Raw genomic sequence first — 14616 nt, 5'->3', positions numbered from 1 at the left:
TCCATCTGGTTTATTCTTGGAAAGATGAACTGGATGTTTTAATTTAGAATAGTCGATCTCTTCCTACTGTCTCTCTGCAGTCTACTTACTTCATCTACAATTTTGGCTAGATTTCTGCATTACTGTGGAGAGGAGATGTGGCTGCTCCCTCCCTACACGTCCCACCCCCCAATCTTTTCTCCTTTGGTTCTTTGGTGTCATCCAGTAGCAGAAAGTTTCCTAAATTCTGTGAAATTGTTCCTCACAAGATTACTTCAGCACCATTACACAACTTTCTTGCTTATTCTTTGCCATTTTGTGAAAACCAACCTCCCTTCCAAAAAAGAACAGCTTAAAATCTCTATTTTATATTTGTACTATATTTTAATTGTCCTCTTGATACACCACTATCAACTACATACATATATCCATTCCTCCCTCTCCAGTGGATAAAGATATTTACCACAAAAATTCATAGAAATAATTCTATAATAACAACTTATATTTTTGTTACCACAGAGTAAAACACAAGAAGACATCAAGTTTTTTAAAGGAAGAGGCTTTGCGAATATTTTCAGTTTACCGTGAAACATCTCATTAAACTGATTTTTCCCCTCAGATTTTGTCACACAAGGTCTTGTTGGTTGCTTGACTCTGACTCTTCGAGGTCAATGCATTTCCATGCTGTTACTCATGTGGGATCCACGTCAGGGCATCAGCTGGGCTAATTGGCAGACTGCACACAGTGGCCAGTGAAGTGAGGTACATTTGCATTTGCCTATCCTGCTCACAGATCAAACAGGAGCATTTTGCAAGCACCAGTTACTCAGTGCTGCCTTTCATGTCTTTGACATTTAAAGATCATGGATTCATAGAAAAGAATCCCACAATGATTTGAGTTGGAGGGAGCTTTTAAGATCATCCAGTTCTGACACCCCAGCATGGGCAGGGATGCCTTTCTCTAAATCAAGCCTCCGTCCAACCAAATTTTAAATAAATACTTTAAATAAATATTTGAAATACTTCTAGGGATGGGGCATGCACAGCTTCTCTGGGCAACCTGTTCCAGCGTCTCAATACCTTCACAGTAAAGAATTTCACCCTGGTATTTCATCTAAATCCACTCTCTTTCACTTTAAACCTATTATCCCTTCTGGCTGAGAGAAAAATCTTGGGGCTTGCTGCAGTCTGAGGTTTGCAGCTCCATTTGGGTGAAGGCATTGACCCACCACACAGGGCAGATGGTGCACACCCAGCCACAGGTTCCTATAGTAAAAATGAAAGAAAACAGGTTAGGATAATTGCCATTATAATCACAGTTTAGGTTAAATTGCTGTGCCCAGCTGCATTAAATTCTCTTCTGTTAAGCGTCCACCACCGAATCTCAATGTAAACAAACAAACAAACAGACAAGCAAACAAAAACATATTTATCTCTGAATTACAAAAACAGATAAAAAACAGGGAAATTCTTAGGAAAACAAACAAACAAACAAACAACAACAACAAAAAAAAATCCCCAAAAAAGACCAACAAACCCAAATCCAAACAAAATAGGAGGTGGCATTGGTGTTGAACAAAGCAAGGCACTTCTTTCTGTTTTGCTGGCTCTAAAACTCTTTCTCAGGGTGTAATACAAAAGCCCTGTTTTTTCCTTCTAAGAAATCAGAACTCAAAAAATTGCTCTATTTCTTTCCTCTATTCCTCAGAAATAAAAACAAGGTAGAGATTTAGGATGGTACACTGAGATAGAATGAGGGCACCTTGTCCTATGTAATCTTTTTAGCATCCATTAATAAAAATAAAATAATACTTGGCATTCTGTTTTCATCTTCCTTGTGGCAAAAGTGATGAGAGCTGGATCCTTACCCAGCAGCTCATCTCAAAGGATTTAAACTTTACACAATTTTCTTCCAAGGTATCATTTATGTTTAGCTTGTTTAGCTGCTGGGATATGGGATGAAGTGTTGACATTATGGAATTCTTCAGATGAGAATCCTTCATTTTATTTTGTTCTTTTTGATTTCATTCATTTTCTGGAATTGAAATGTCATGAGGATTAATTAAAAAAAAACAAACAAACCAAAACACATTGACATTTCTGAAATTGCAATATTTAATTTTGTTTTTCTGGACTAATCCAACACTGTTATATTTTGGCCACTGACATTTGTGCATAAGTGTCTGTTCCATAAATGTCCCAGCCTTGTAGTCACTATTCAGTTATTGTACTAATTTCTACACTTATTTTCAAATTGGGACGTTATAATGCAATAGGATGCTGGGCTGATCAGACAAAGTTATATTTTTTCTTTCATATTTCTAATATTTATTTTTTCATGCTTAATTTTTTTCTACATGTAAATGGATGTGCTAAGACTTATATTACCACTTACATAGAAGCAGAAAGGCTCTAACATTTGTATGTGACTGATCATGTATGTGGGGAAAAGTGAATGAGGGTTATGTAAATAAATGGAGAAAATATTAGTCTTGTTATTTTTCAACGTATTTTGTTATTCACACCGAATTCTCACTTGTACTACATAAGATCTATATCTCATGACAGGCACTGTCTTCTTTGCAGGAGATGGGAGGATATGAATGAGTTACCTACAGATACCAGCCCAATTCAGGCTCTTAGAATCTGATCATCAGCAAGAGACCTCAGGCTAAATAAAGAGATGAGATGACATCTCCTATTTCATTCAATTTATTTCTAAACACTGTTTAATAGTAAGACAATAAGAGAACTCCATTCCTTGAGGGCATCATCTCAAAGATTTACCTGCTCTGAATTTATTCACATTTGCTTCTATCTTGTGATGGAAATAGAAACAGAGTGGAAAAAGACAATCTGGAGTCTGCATATTTTTTTCCAAAAACAGTGTATTCTATCATAACAGTATTCTCTGAGAAAAAGAAAGGAAAGGGTAAAGAAAAATAAAAGAGAAATAAAAAATCTTTGGAAAAGTCTGATTTCTGTGAGATATTCAGATTCTTTTAATGAATTCTTTGAATTCTTTTCACACAAGCCACTAAATGCACACATAAGCAATTATATTTTGTTGCAATTCATTAAACTTTTTTCCCTCTGCAAAATAAAAAAGTCATTAGACAGAAAGCAAAAAAAGCACAAGATTATGATTAAATAATATTTAAAAAGACACAAAATTATTTTTAAATAGATTCCAGATAATTCAATGAAAAAGACTCTCATTAGTATTGTAGATTAATCCATACATTTTGTATTTACAGTGACTCACGTTTAACTTTTCTCTTCCAGAAGCTGTGACTCCTAAGATATTTTAGTGGGAATGGAATTCTAGTAGTAAAATTATTAAAGATGAAAGGAAAGGGGGAAAAAAGATGCATTAAAGGAAAAGAAATTTTTCATTCAGCATTATATATTTATTTTATACAGTGACAAGAGACTGCTTAGGAGTTAAAGAAAATGTTATTGCATTTCAGACTATGAAGCACTCCAGACCTCACTTCTCTCTTTTCTCTTGGTACCACTTGGCTCCTCTTGAATCTATACCTCCCTTAAGTGATTATAAATAAGACTTGCTTTAGAAAAGATGCATATCAGAATCCCCGTTAAAAAGTCTGTCTAGAAATGGCAAAGATCCCAACAATAACAAAACAAAACAAAACAAACACCACAAATCCCACAAATTCAGTATTGAATCTCCAGAGATACAGATATTATGAATGACTTTGCTGGTACTGTGAGCAATAAAACTCCTATTTTTACAAGGCTTCCACTTTCCAGAAGTGTTGTGCTGTCTATTTACTCATCCTGAAGAAATTCTGCTTAGCTTGATGAAAATTCCAGATGCAAATTCCAAACACAAGAGCCATGATTTGGACAGAGGTAATATGGGAGAATCATCCCCACTGAAATCATGGGTTCTGTCCCTCTCCCTTCCATACTTACTTTTCTTCACTGAATAAATTCAACTTACTCGGATATCAGATCACTGAGTGAACCCAAGAGTGTGAAATGCTATGAGATGAGTCCAATTAAGTAAATGTCATCTCCTTGAATGAAAAATTAAACCTTTTAAAAAATTGTATGGTGTTCTTTGCTTTTTAAAAAGCCAAACAAATTCTCCTGCATTTCTCCATCTTTTTCTTGTTCAGTTTCTGGAAAATTGAATATATTTTCTTTAAAAAATAAAAAGTAAAGAGAGGTAATTAACTCTTCTGAATTCTTAAGACTATCGCTTCAAATCATTGTAGTGTGTACAGGTATATCCAAAAAATATGGTTGATCATTATATTTCAGCTTTACATTTAAAATAAATTAATAAATATCATATTATAACTGGCTGATCAGTAACCAAGTCTTAAATTATAAAGATATTTTAATTCCTTATTTATTATTCTCTTACTTCTAAGAAACCACCTAATTTAAGTTTTAGGTTTTGGATGGATAAAATTCTTATTTTAAATTACAATAAAGATAGGGAAAGAAAATACTCCAAACGGGTTAACTGTATTTTTTAGTTCCCATTGTCTATATAACAACTTATTTATTTATTTATTTATTTAGGTAATACAAATTTGCTCAACGCCTCCAAACCTCCTGAAAGGTTTTGCTAAGGTGATGAGTAGAGTTATTCTACTGAACTCTCCTTTTTAGCTGAGATCCTTTTCTGCAGGATATATCATGGTCTATGAGATCAGGAAAGAGCTAGCAGGGTAAAAGTTTTCCTTCAGAGGTGGCAGTCCAAATTATTTCATATCTATGTTCATATTGAAGAGCCTGCTGATCATTAACAGATGCTTACACAAAGCGAAGCAGAGACTGCTTATCACATGAGAACACTGCACTGGAACAAGTATGTGTTTTCTTCTGAGTTGAGAAAATTTTTCTCATTATTGTATGAATTAGCCTTCATTTGACTTCTTTTTTAAGGTGCAGCCTATATGACTAGCTTTAGTTTTTTTCTTATAGCTGCATACTATCTTCACCTTGTCAAAAACCTGGCCATTGTTCTGGCCAGTCCCCTTCATCAGTTCTTCAACAAGCATTTCTAAGAAACCCTATTTTTGTTTGCTTCTTTGTATTCATTTATGTTTGCTTCAGATGGCACATCTTACTTAGCTTAAATCCTGTGAGAAGATCCAGCATTCTCAGTAAATGAGAATATCTTGTTTATCAACTGTCAGCCATAAGTTATGCCCCTTTCTAACATCCATCTCTGGTTAATTCTGCCTTGGTGAATAAAATGTCACCTCTTCTTTGGTAGAAGAAAGTCAGTGAGAAGTATAGCTCATTTAAAGCTGGTTTTCCCAAGGTGGTAAGTGTTAACCTATATCTGAATTCCAATTGCACTTCTTCAGTTTCCACAGAGCTTAGGAGAATGTCCATCTCCTCTTCATGTTTTTCTGGGTTGCTTTGCCCTAATCTGTACAGAGGTGGTGTCAGACCAAGAATAAACAGTAAGGAGTAAACATTCTCACTAAATAGCAGCTCTCACCAAACATTCCTGTTTCTTAAAGCAAGCAAACAAAAAACCAAACAAAAGATGAAGCATGAGAAAATGTGTAGGAGATGAAAATGTGATCTTAGTTCATTTTATTTCCCTTACTCTAATCTAATGTCAAGATTTAGACAAATCAAGTTTTGTCTAGCACAGGAAAAAGATTCTTGAGGTAAGAGCAGACAAAAGAAATCTCTGACAGCTTGTTTTTGATATATAATTTCATAAATAGCTAAATAATGTGTACTAGGAACACAGTATTGTTAAAGAACCTTAAGGTGTATAACATTATGATGTTTGCTTTGTTTTGTGAAAAAAAAACGACTGAACTATTTACTTCTCAAAGGTAAAACTGCATATAAGTTGATAAACTGTATTCATTTCCAGCCTGATACAGAAATTATGTTAAATGTTTTTATTATGTTATTATGTTAAACTTATGCTAAAGTTGTTAGGATGAGCTAATCCTCAAGAAGTTTTCAGGAGATCATCCTTAAAAGACTCAGAAGCGATTCTGAATAATCTTACAAAAATCCAGCTGCTCAGATTATTCACCCCATACTTTCCTATAGAGAGCAAATCTTCCTGTCTCTTTCAGGATGGACATGATGGGTGGACAGTTTTCCTATGTTACTTCAAGCCCATTCAACTCAAATTTTAAAGTCTGTGATACTAGGGGGGCCTATGTTTATTTGGTAGAAGTTAATTTGACCTTGACATCTAATTGTAAATGCAGTAAACAGGCTTTCAGTATTAGCCTAGGCACCAGACCTCACAACTGTTATAAATCAGAACTGTTCCTTTTGCAGACCATGGTCTCATCACTTTTTTTGCAGCTTAACCCATGCTAAAGAGTCACAATTCCTCATTTGCCATCTCTTTTGTTATTTCCTGAACATCTGACTAAGATCTGCATAGCTAGCCATAACTTATTAAAAAAATAAAAACAAAGGTACAATGTATGTGACAGAAGTACAGACAAAAAATTTTCCATTTCTTCAGAGAAACAGTTGTTAAATTTTCTGAGACTGTTTGAGGAAGGAGAAAATGGAAGAGAGAATTTTGTTGAGATGGGTGGCTTGGAACTTTTTTAAGTTTAAGTTTTATCATTAACACGTTTTGTCTGAAAAAATGTCATCTCTGGTTTTTTTTTTTTTTTTTCATTTAGGACCTCTCAGAAATCTTCTTGGCCTGGAGCTATAACTGATGTAGCACTAGGCTCTAAATTATTCTGCCATAAACATGTCTTTCATAATAATTACTGAAGTGCTACTGCAATACACAGCTCTTGCTTTTTCACCAAATATCCTCATTACTTTTTAAAGATACCATGAATATTTGAATTAATGCTCAAAATTCCCTAAATTTTCTTAAGATAAAAGCTGTTGTCTATGAAAAATTAACACCTGTTGCATAATTATTCCACAGTGTTTTTTGTGGGTTTTTTTAAATTATATTATTTTTATTATATTTTTCATTTGACTATAAGATCCTAGCTAACTAGTAGATAAAATTCAATTTCCACAGAGAATTATAACAAAATAAAAGATCTTAATTTAATGTCTCTAAAGACATGTAAGGGGATAAACCAATATCTTGAGCATGTATTCTTTTTCTCAGAGTGAAGATTGTATGATTCTTGAAACTAAATGATTTGGTGGGAAAAAAAAATGGCCAGAGGCAAAACCCAGAGTATAAAAACTCTCTTCTTTAACGAAGTTTTGTGACTGCTCTAAATTGACCACTTTTTTCCCTGACTAATCTCTAAACAGAGGGCATATCCTTTCACTTGCAAAATGCTCTCACACAAAATAAATTACCTTCCCACTACCCTGGTTACTTGCCAGGGAGTACTTTATTTTTCCACTAGGAAGAAGAAAATCAGCTTGTATTTTGCTTGCTAGAGCCTTCTGCATTTTAATTCTGGACTCTGAATGAACATCAGAGAGGCTTTATGATGTTTTGCACAAAAGTGCCTGTGTTCATAGTTTTTACTCAGGGCACCCAAAATAGCATGCAGTAAGCAGTGTCATACTGTGAGTTTTCAAAAGTAAAAGCAGAACTGACTTATACTGGCAGGAAGCTGTAACTCCTACAGCTTTCTGAGGATCTGTGAAGTAAAACAGAACTGCTTACTTCTCTGCATGTTTCATGCAACTTTTGCAATATCCATTCATTTATGCCTAGAAGGCCCTGAAGTTACACAGGTAAGAGATTTTTTTTTTAAATTATATTCAAAAATCAAAACTAAAACATTTATTAGAGTGCATACAGTGCAAAAGCCACAAAAGGCAGAGACAAACCCAGAAGCCCTTCAAAACCTCTAGAAAGAGAATCTGCTTTGTTGTTTTGCCAGAGTCCACTGTCTAACTTCTATTTTTGTGAAATCCCAAATTTCTAAATTGGATTTACCAGAGGAAATACTCACTATGCTTGTTTTGTGATCAACTAGCACATTAAAACTTTTGTGCTATCAATCCATTTTTTGCAAGACCTGCAGTTCTGACAGAATGCTTGTGATTGCTTCAGATGCTTGTGCAAGTGATTGTCTTGACAATTTCTGAGAGTGACATCAAGAGTGAAATTTTTCTTGTTTTAAAGGAACAGTAGGAAATGCTCCATCTTGTTACTCTTCACTCTACTGCAACAGAAATAATATATTTTTTAAAAATTTTTATTCACATTCCCATTCCTCTTCATAATCCTTCCACTACAGCTGCAGTCTTTCAGACCACAGAAAATGTGTGCCTCTACTTTTGTCAGATCTCGAGTGTGAAACAGCAATTTCCTAATAAATGAGTTTTTCAAAGAACAGTGCATTCCATACACTGGCAAAGTATTTGTATTGCATGTTTCTTTTGTAACACTTCTATTAGGAGGTATAGCTACAATTTATTTTTAAAGCTCAGACTCTTCAAATAGACTGTAGTCAAAAAACATCAAGTAGAATATAGCCCAGAGATATTTAATAGTTGTTGATTTGTTATTAAAATACTGAGTGGCTGTCAGTTTGTTCATTTCTGCAAATTATTTTGCCATGAAACTGGTGGGAATTACACAGCCTTTGCATTATAACATTATTTTTTAATATACTGTTACTCGAAATTAGTTGTGGCTACAAAAGCACTCCAAATAAACTACTTTTATTTTTTACCTGGATAAATTTGCACTAAAACACAAAAATTGATCTGTGGACTCAGTTTTAGGAGTTATGAAGATACACTTCAATGTTCAGTATTTTTCTTTTAAAAATGTTGAACCAAGCACTTACATAAAATGGATATAGGGCTGTGACTGGATTTCAGAGTTTCTGAATTTTTACAGAATAAAACATGCATAAGTGAAAGACCTAGACAACGAAAATCTATTCTTAGAATTATTTTTATGTAGTGGAGAGAGGGCCTTGCTCACAAAATACTCTAAGAAAATTGGTTTAAAATTAAAGAACAAATTCACAAATCTACTATGGAAAGCCACTCATATTTAGAAGCAAAATGTAACTACTTTTACCTAGTGCAAGGTAATTTATGAAATTATAATGCACACTTTACATTAGAAACTCAAAAATATACAGTATCTTAAAAATTAAGTCTGTATACTTCTTTCATGTGTCAGAATGTTTTGCAATTGCCAATATGATTTAATTTTTGGACAATATCAACACAATTTGATATTGAAATAAGAAAACAATATAATATATGCTATACAGGCATATTTTAACTATGTGGTTTAAGCTAGTTGTTGGTTTTCATCTTTACTTTGGTTCATTTGTTTTGATACTTTATAATTCTTTTGGGTGAAATTTTCATTGTGTAGTCTTTGTGTCATGCTTTCTAAAAATATACTTGTAATCTTTTGGTTTAGCTTCATCAGAAAGATTTGGCTATTTCTTAAAAGAGTTTAATTTAAAAGGCAATTGTGCCAATGGATCTAACAATACAATAGATAATATTGAATTAAAATATTAGATCCTTTACAGGTGAAAACCATTATTTTGCTTTTTACTTTGTAAGTCACAGAAAGTTTTGATTTCTACCACGGGCAGTAGAGAGTTTTGATTTCTACCACAGCCCCTTAATTTTTTCTATTTCAACTGTGCTCCGACCCCTTTGCTAAAGGGTTGATGCTAGAGGGAGTAATATGTATTGGGAGCACAAGGTTTTTCTTATCTGTCCTCCCAATTTTCTTTATCCAACAACATATTTGTTTCTGAAAATGCATGAATAAAGGGCCAGAGAGTGTCAGTGGCCGTTTCAGCTGTCCTGGTTATCCTGGATCCATTCCAGACCCTCCTAGGCAGACAAGGTACACATCCAGCACAGAGGAAGCTGAGGTGGACCAAGACCCACGGGACAGATCAGGGGACATAATTCTGCTTTGGTCTCTTCTCCACATGTGCATTGCCTGTAGCACAAAAGAAATTGCAGTTTCTCCTGCTAACAAGATGTAATTGTTAACAATGTTTGCAAAAGAACATTTCTCCCAGGCTTTCTATTAGGGATACAGACATAGAGAAGACCTTGCCAGTGGAAGGTGATATTAAATTAGAATCTTTCTGTCTCAGGCCACTGACTTAACTGTTAAAGCAAACTCCTTTTGAGACAATATAATTAAGGAAAAATGGATATTTAATTACCATAATAATAATAATAATTATAATAATAAAAGAAAGTAAAACCTCAGTACTGCAAATATACTACTGAAATTAAAAATGTGATCTGAAGATTGCTAAAACAATCTTGAGGGCGAACTCTAACACAGGTATTCTGATACAATATTAAATTTGTGGAGGGAAAACTTTTTTTGCTTTGGCACTGTACATATATATATATATATATATATATATATATATATATATATATATATATATATATATTTTGCAACTAGTGAAGGACAGTTGTTGCAACCTTAATATTGTTAGCTAAACATTAGAGGCAGCTTAAGATATCATTTAACGTTTAACTTTTTACACATATTTTGGACACCTTGGAAGCCAAAAGACATCCTAGTAGAGTAAATTATAAAATATAAGTAACAGAAGAATAATTTAATTGTGTGACTTAATGCTATCTTTAAGTATTTAATGTGATTAAAATCTAACTAGAGCTGCAAAATATGTCTGCAAAATTTCTCAGTATTTTACAAATCTTTTAGAGAGTGTTAAATAAAACAGAAAATTAAACTTCTTGGATTTGCATTTTGCTTAAACATTTTCTGTCTAAGACTGAGTTTACAAGCATATTAAGCAATAAGGGAGGTTGCTATTATATTAACAAATATTTCAAATGCTCTGAGCTGATTGTCATACATAATAAAGAAGGTTTGAGGCTTTTCATTATTAGTATGTGCATGATGTATTCAGAATTATGAGTTTTCTTTAACTATCAAAATTGCAAAAATTAAAAGGGATTTAAAGAGACAATGCTTGTGAAATGGTAAAGACACTGTGGATACACACTCCTTTCCTGTAGAGAACCTTTTCAGAATGGTGAATAGGATATCTAGGGTATGTGGGGAATATCAATCTCCTGTGATTCATAAGTTTAGGTGGGATAATGCAATCTGTCAAAACTGATTAGAAAAAAACAAGGAGAATCAAAAAGCTTTGTAAAGAAAGCCAGATTTATTTCACATCTCTTTAACAATTTTAAATTGTTAAATGAGATCTATACATTCCAGGCAGAATTTATCAGGAGATGGAAAAACTATCTATATCTGATCTTGCTTTGCAAAGAGATTGTGGTTCACTGGATGAGGTCACAAGTGAACAGAGCTCACTCCCTAGGAGTTGTACCCAATCCAAGACTAAACACAGGATGCAAAATCGAAACAGATATGACTGCTTGTTAAGTCATTATTCTGTGATATGTGGAAGATTTGAAGCACTCTGAAAATTTCAAGAAATCTGCCAACAAATTTCATAAACAAAGTCATAACACAGAAGTTTGCAAGAATTTATATAATCCAGAATGATAAAAAATACTCTAAATAATTTTCTGCATCTTTTTTAGACATTGACTGAGAATAGCCATACAGCTGTTATAACACATGCTGTTACACAAACCCATGATCTGAGTTATATGTTGGCATCAGCCCATACATGAAAACTGGTGAAGAATCTCCCTAGTCCCTTGATTCATTGTCATGTATTTTTGAGGAGATGGAAACAAACAAAAGTTAGGAGCAGTCCTAAGCCCTTTTGAATTATCCATGACATTTAAGCAATTTATGAAAAGAGACTTTTTTTTCTCTCTAAATAGAGTGAATTTCTTCTCTCTTTCATACTTTGCGTGAAAAACAAAAAAAGAGGTCATTGTCTGAGGGTGGATGAGCCATAACAATTTGTCACACTCAAGACAAGTGCCTTTCCAGGCACTTCAACATCCTGTGGAGCCCACAGAAATATTCAGCAATAGGAACAAGAGGAGGCATGTGTCAACATAATGCAACTGTAAGCCTTCCATCTTTGCTAATAAATTAGAAAACAGTTCTTCTTTTAGTTTTATGCCCAGTTCAACTTCAAACAGCTGATTTCTCACTCTCTCCATGAGATGCAGATAGTTATTGGAGAACATTAAGGGCATTGCTGGTGCTGTTTTTATATATCACTGTGATGTATATTGACTAGGCCAAAATTTACCCTTAACAGTAATTCCCAGTAGTAGAAGAGCTAGAATGATTTATGCTCCTTTATATCTCATGAGATACTCTTGGAAAATAAAAAGATGTTTCCAGACAAATTAAGACGACAACTAGTCATAGAGAACGAAAATGTGGTAAGTGTATTGCTTTTCCCCTAACATCAAATTTAACATATAAATTGAATTGGTTTCAAATGCCAGGTCATTAGATAGCTGGCATACATGGCTATTTTCATAAAAGACTGACCCAGAAAATATATAAATAGCATTTGGAAATGTCACATAGAGATAAACTGTGATGATTGCTTGGCTTTTCATATGCACTCTTTCAGGGGTGTGCAAATGTTACAAAATTAGACCCATCTTCTGGTGTCTCACATGTAATTTTCTTCTCCTCAATTCTTTATCTCATGTATTTTGTTAAGTGATCATATTACAGAAAATTTTTTTCACTTAAAGATTACAGGAAAACAGATCCTAGACTCAAAGACAGACACAGCATAAGGCCACTTTGACAGTGTACAGAATAAATGGGCTGAAAATTTTAATCAGAGCTATATGAAATTTTATGAGTGACACAACCCATCTGGCCTGCAGCCTGTGGTAGTGACACTGCCCTCCAGGAAGAAGTTCAGGCAGGTCAGCAGAGCAGCCTCCACCACATGGTGCACAGAATTGGATAGGTCTCTGATTCCCTCCTTGAGTCCTCCCACATATACACAAAGAGTTTCTCTCCTCACAATCTGGGGGTCCCTCCCCCATGTACCTCTCTGAGCAAACCCATTCCCATTAACTACTGGTCCCGTGGCTGGATATCTGACAGGGATTCCCCATTCAAACACTTTGCACCAGCCCATAGCTGTGGTTGTGACTGGGTTTTTGGGAGCTTTTCTCCTCTGCAGAGCAGCAGCAGAGACCGCTTACAATGGGAGCCCGAGCCGCCCTCAGGTCACAGTGCAAGACTGGATCATGAAGCATCTTCATTTAATGGGCAGACATAGTTAGTTCCAACATCTGAAGTACCCAGAGGTGTAACTGAGTGCTCTTAGCAAGCCAGCACTAAAAAGTCCCCCAAGCTGCTACTACACTGAGTCCTTAAAGATCAAACCTAAGAATTAATTAATCCCCCCAAATAATCAAATATTAAAGGAAGATATTTTCAGTAGATAATATTGCTATTTCCCTCAAAATGAAATTATTCTCTCAGAAGAGAAGAAAATTTAAAACAAGAACTTAGTCACAAATGTAGTGTCTACAAGCGCCGTATTGTTGCATGCATGAAACATTCAAAAAAACTCTGAAATATAAATTTATTCACATTTGCCATCTATACTGCAAATGTAAATAATTCAGAGATGTGAATAACTGTAAGTTGTCATAAATAATGGATTTTTTGCTTTTTCCTCCATTGGGTTTTTGTAGTGTAGTTTGCCTGTTTATTCCTTTTCTCCCTTTTTTTTTTTTTTCTTCCTGATATATAGCCTCTTCAGAATAATAGCTGATTTCCAGCTGGAGAAATACTGCTTAAGTCTGAACTACTACAATCTGATTCAGACCATTTTGTTTCAAATGAAAACTAGATAGCACAGCAAAAACTGTTGCATCATAAAAATGATAGAGTGTATTCCTGAGTATTACTAATCATGAATGTCAAAGTGAGTAAAATGCACACTATTTCAGTAGGATATCTGAAGACAAACTCTCTTGGAACAATTTCAGTGGCCTTCCACTGGCAGCAACTTTAGATTTCTAGGAATTCATAATTGTTGCCTGTAGGCTTTGTTTTTTTATGTCTTTATGTTGGAGCAACGTTCACTATGCCCAAAGCAGGGAAATGAGGTGATCCTATGGGATGATATAGCAGAACCTATTGGAGAATTAATTCATGTCAGTGAAAGACTGAACTCATATATGCCTCTAACACACAAAAAATGAGATAATTTTAATGTATGTGTGACAAAATCACTCTAAAGTGAGAGAATAAGACTTCAATTTGTTTTGATGTTTTCTCATATCCAAAAGAGATATGGTTTTGGTTTTTTCTTTCTACATGACATAGTGGTTAGGATGTATATGTTAATATGATACCATAATACCATGAAATTATGATCATATTGGTCATAAATCTTAGTAATCATATGGAGAGAAAGCATTCTCTCATTAAGCAGAGATTAAAATATGTGAGAAAGAGTTTTCTGACATTTTTTGTTTTTCTTTTTTTTTAAATATACTGGAAAGAAAAATGAAATGTCAACTCCTTTGGATAGCATTATTCCTTTTGTTCAATCTAGAAAAAAATGGCTTAAAAAAAAAGGTCTTATAATTCAAAGTGGTTTGCATCAAGATGATAAATAGCATATTTGTTAAGAATTCAAAAAATCATTTAAAACTAGTTAAACTAGTAGAACTTTGTTCTGGTCTAATTTCCTTTACTGAAATCATCTTTTGCTGCCTGAAATGAAAACATCCCTAATAGTGGAACATGTGATCTGCCTGTATATGCCA

General features: G+C 34.1%; 1 protein-coding gene across 2 annotated transcripts in view; it reads left to right on the top strand.

The window, feature by feature from the left end:
- CDH19 (cadherin 19) overlaps nucleotides 1–14616 on the top strand; it is a 114943-nt gene that overhangs the window by 40350 nt on the left and 59977 nt on the right. The window contains exon 1 of one of the 2 annotated variants that reach the window (XM_056485541.1): nucleotides 7529–7677. The exons of the other annotated variant lie outside the window; for it this stretch is intronic. The gene's annotated coding sequence lies outside the window, so the exon portion shown is untranslated. Of the gene's footprint in view, nucleotides 1–7528; nucleotides 7678–14616 lie in introns of those variants that run through there. 2 annotated transcript variants of the gene reach the window in all.

This window comes from Oenanthe melanoleuca, chromosome 2, assembly GCF_029582105.1.
Source record: "Oenanthe melanoleuca isolate GR-GAL-2019-014 chromosome 2, OMel1.0, whole genome shotgun sequence".
Classification (NCBI taxonomy): Eukaryota; Metazoa; Chordata; class Aves; order Passeriformes; family Muscicapidae; genus Oenanthe; species Oenanthe melanoleuca.
Note: the sequence above shows the minus strand (reverse complement) of the source record. Positions and strands in the feature narration are given on the sequence as shown.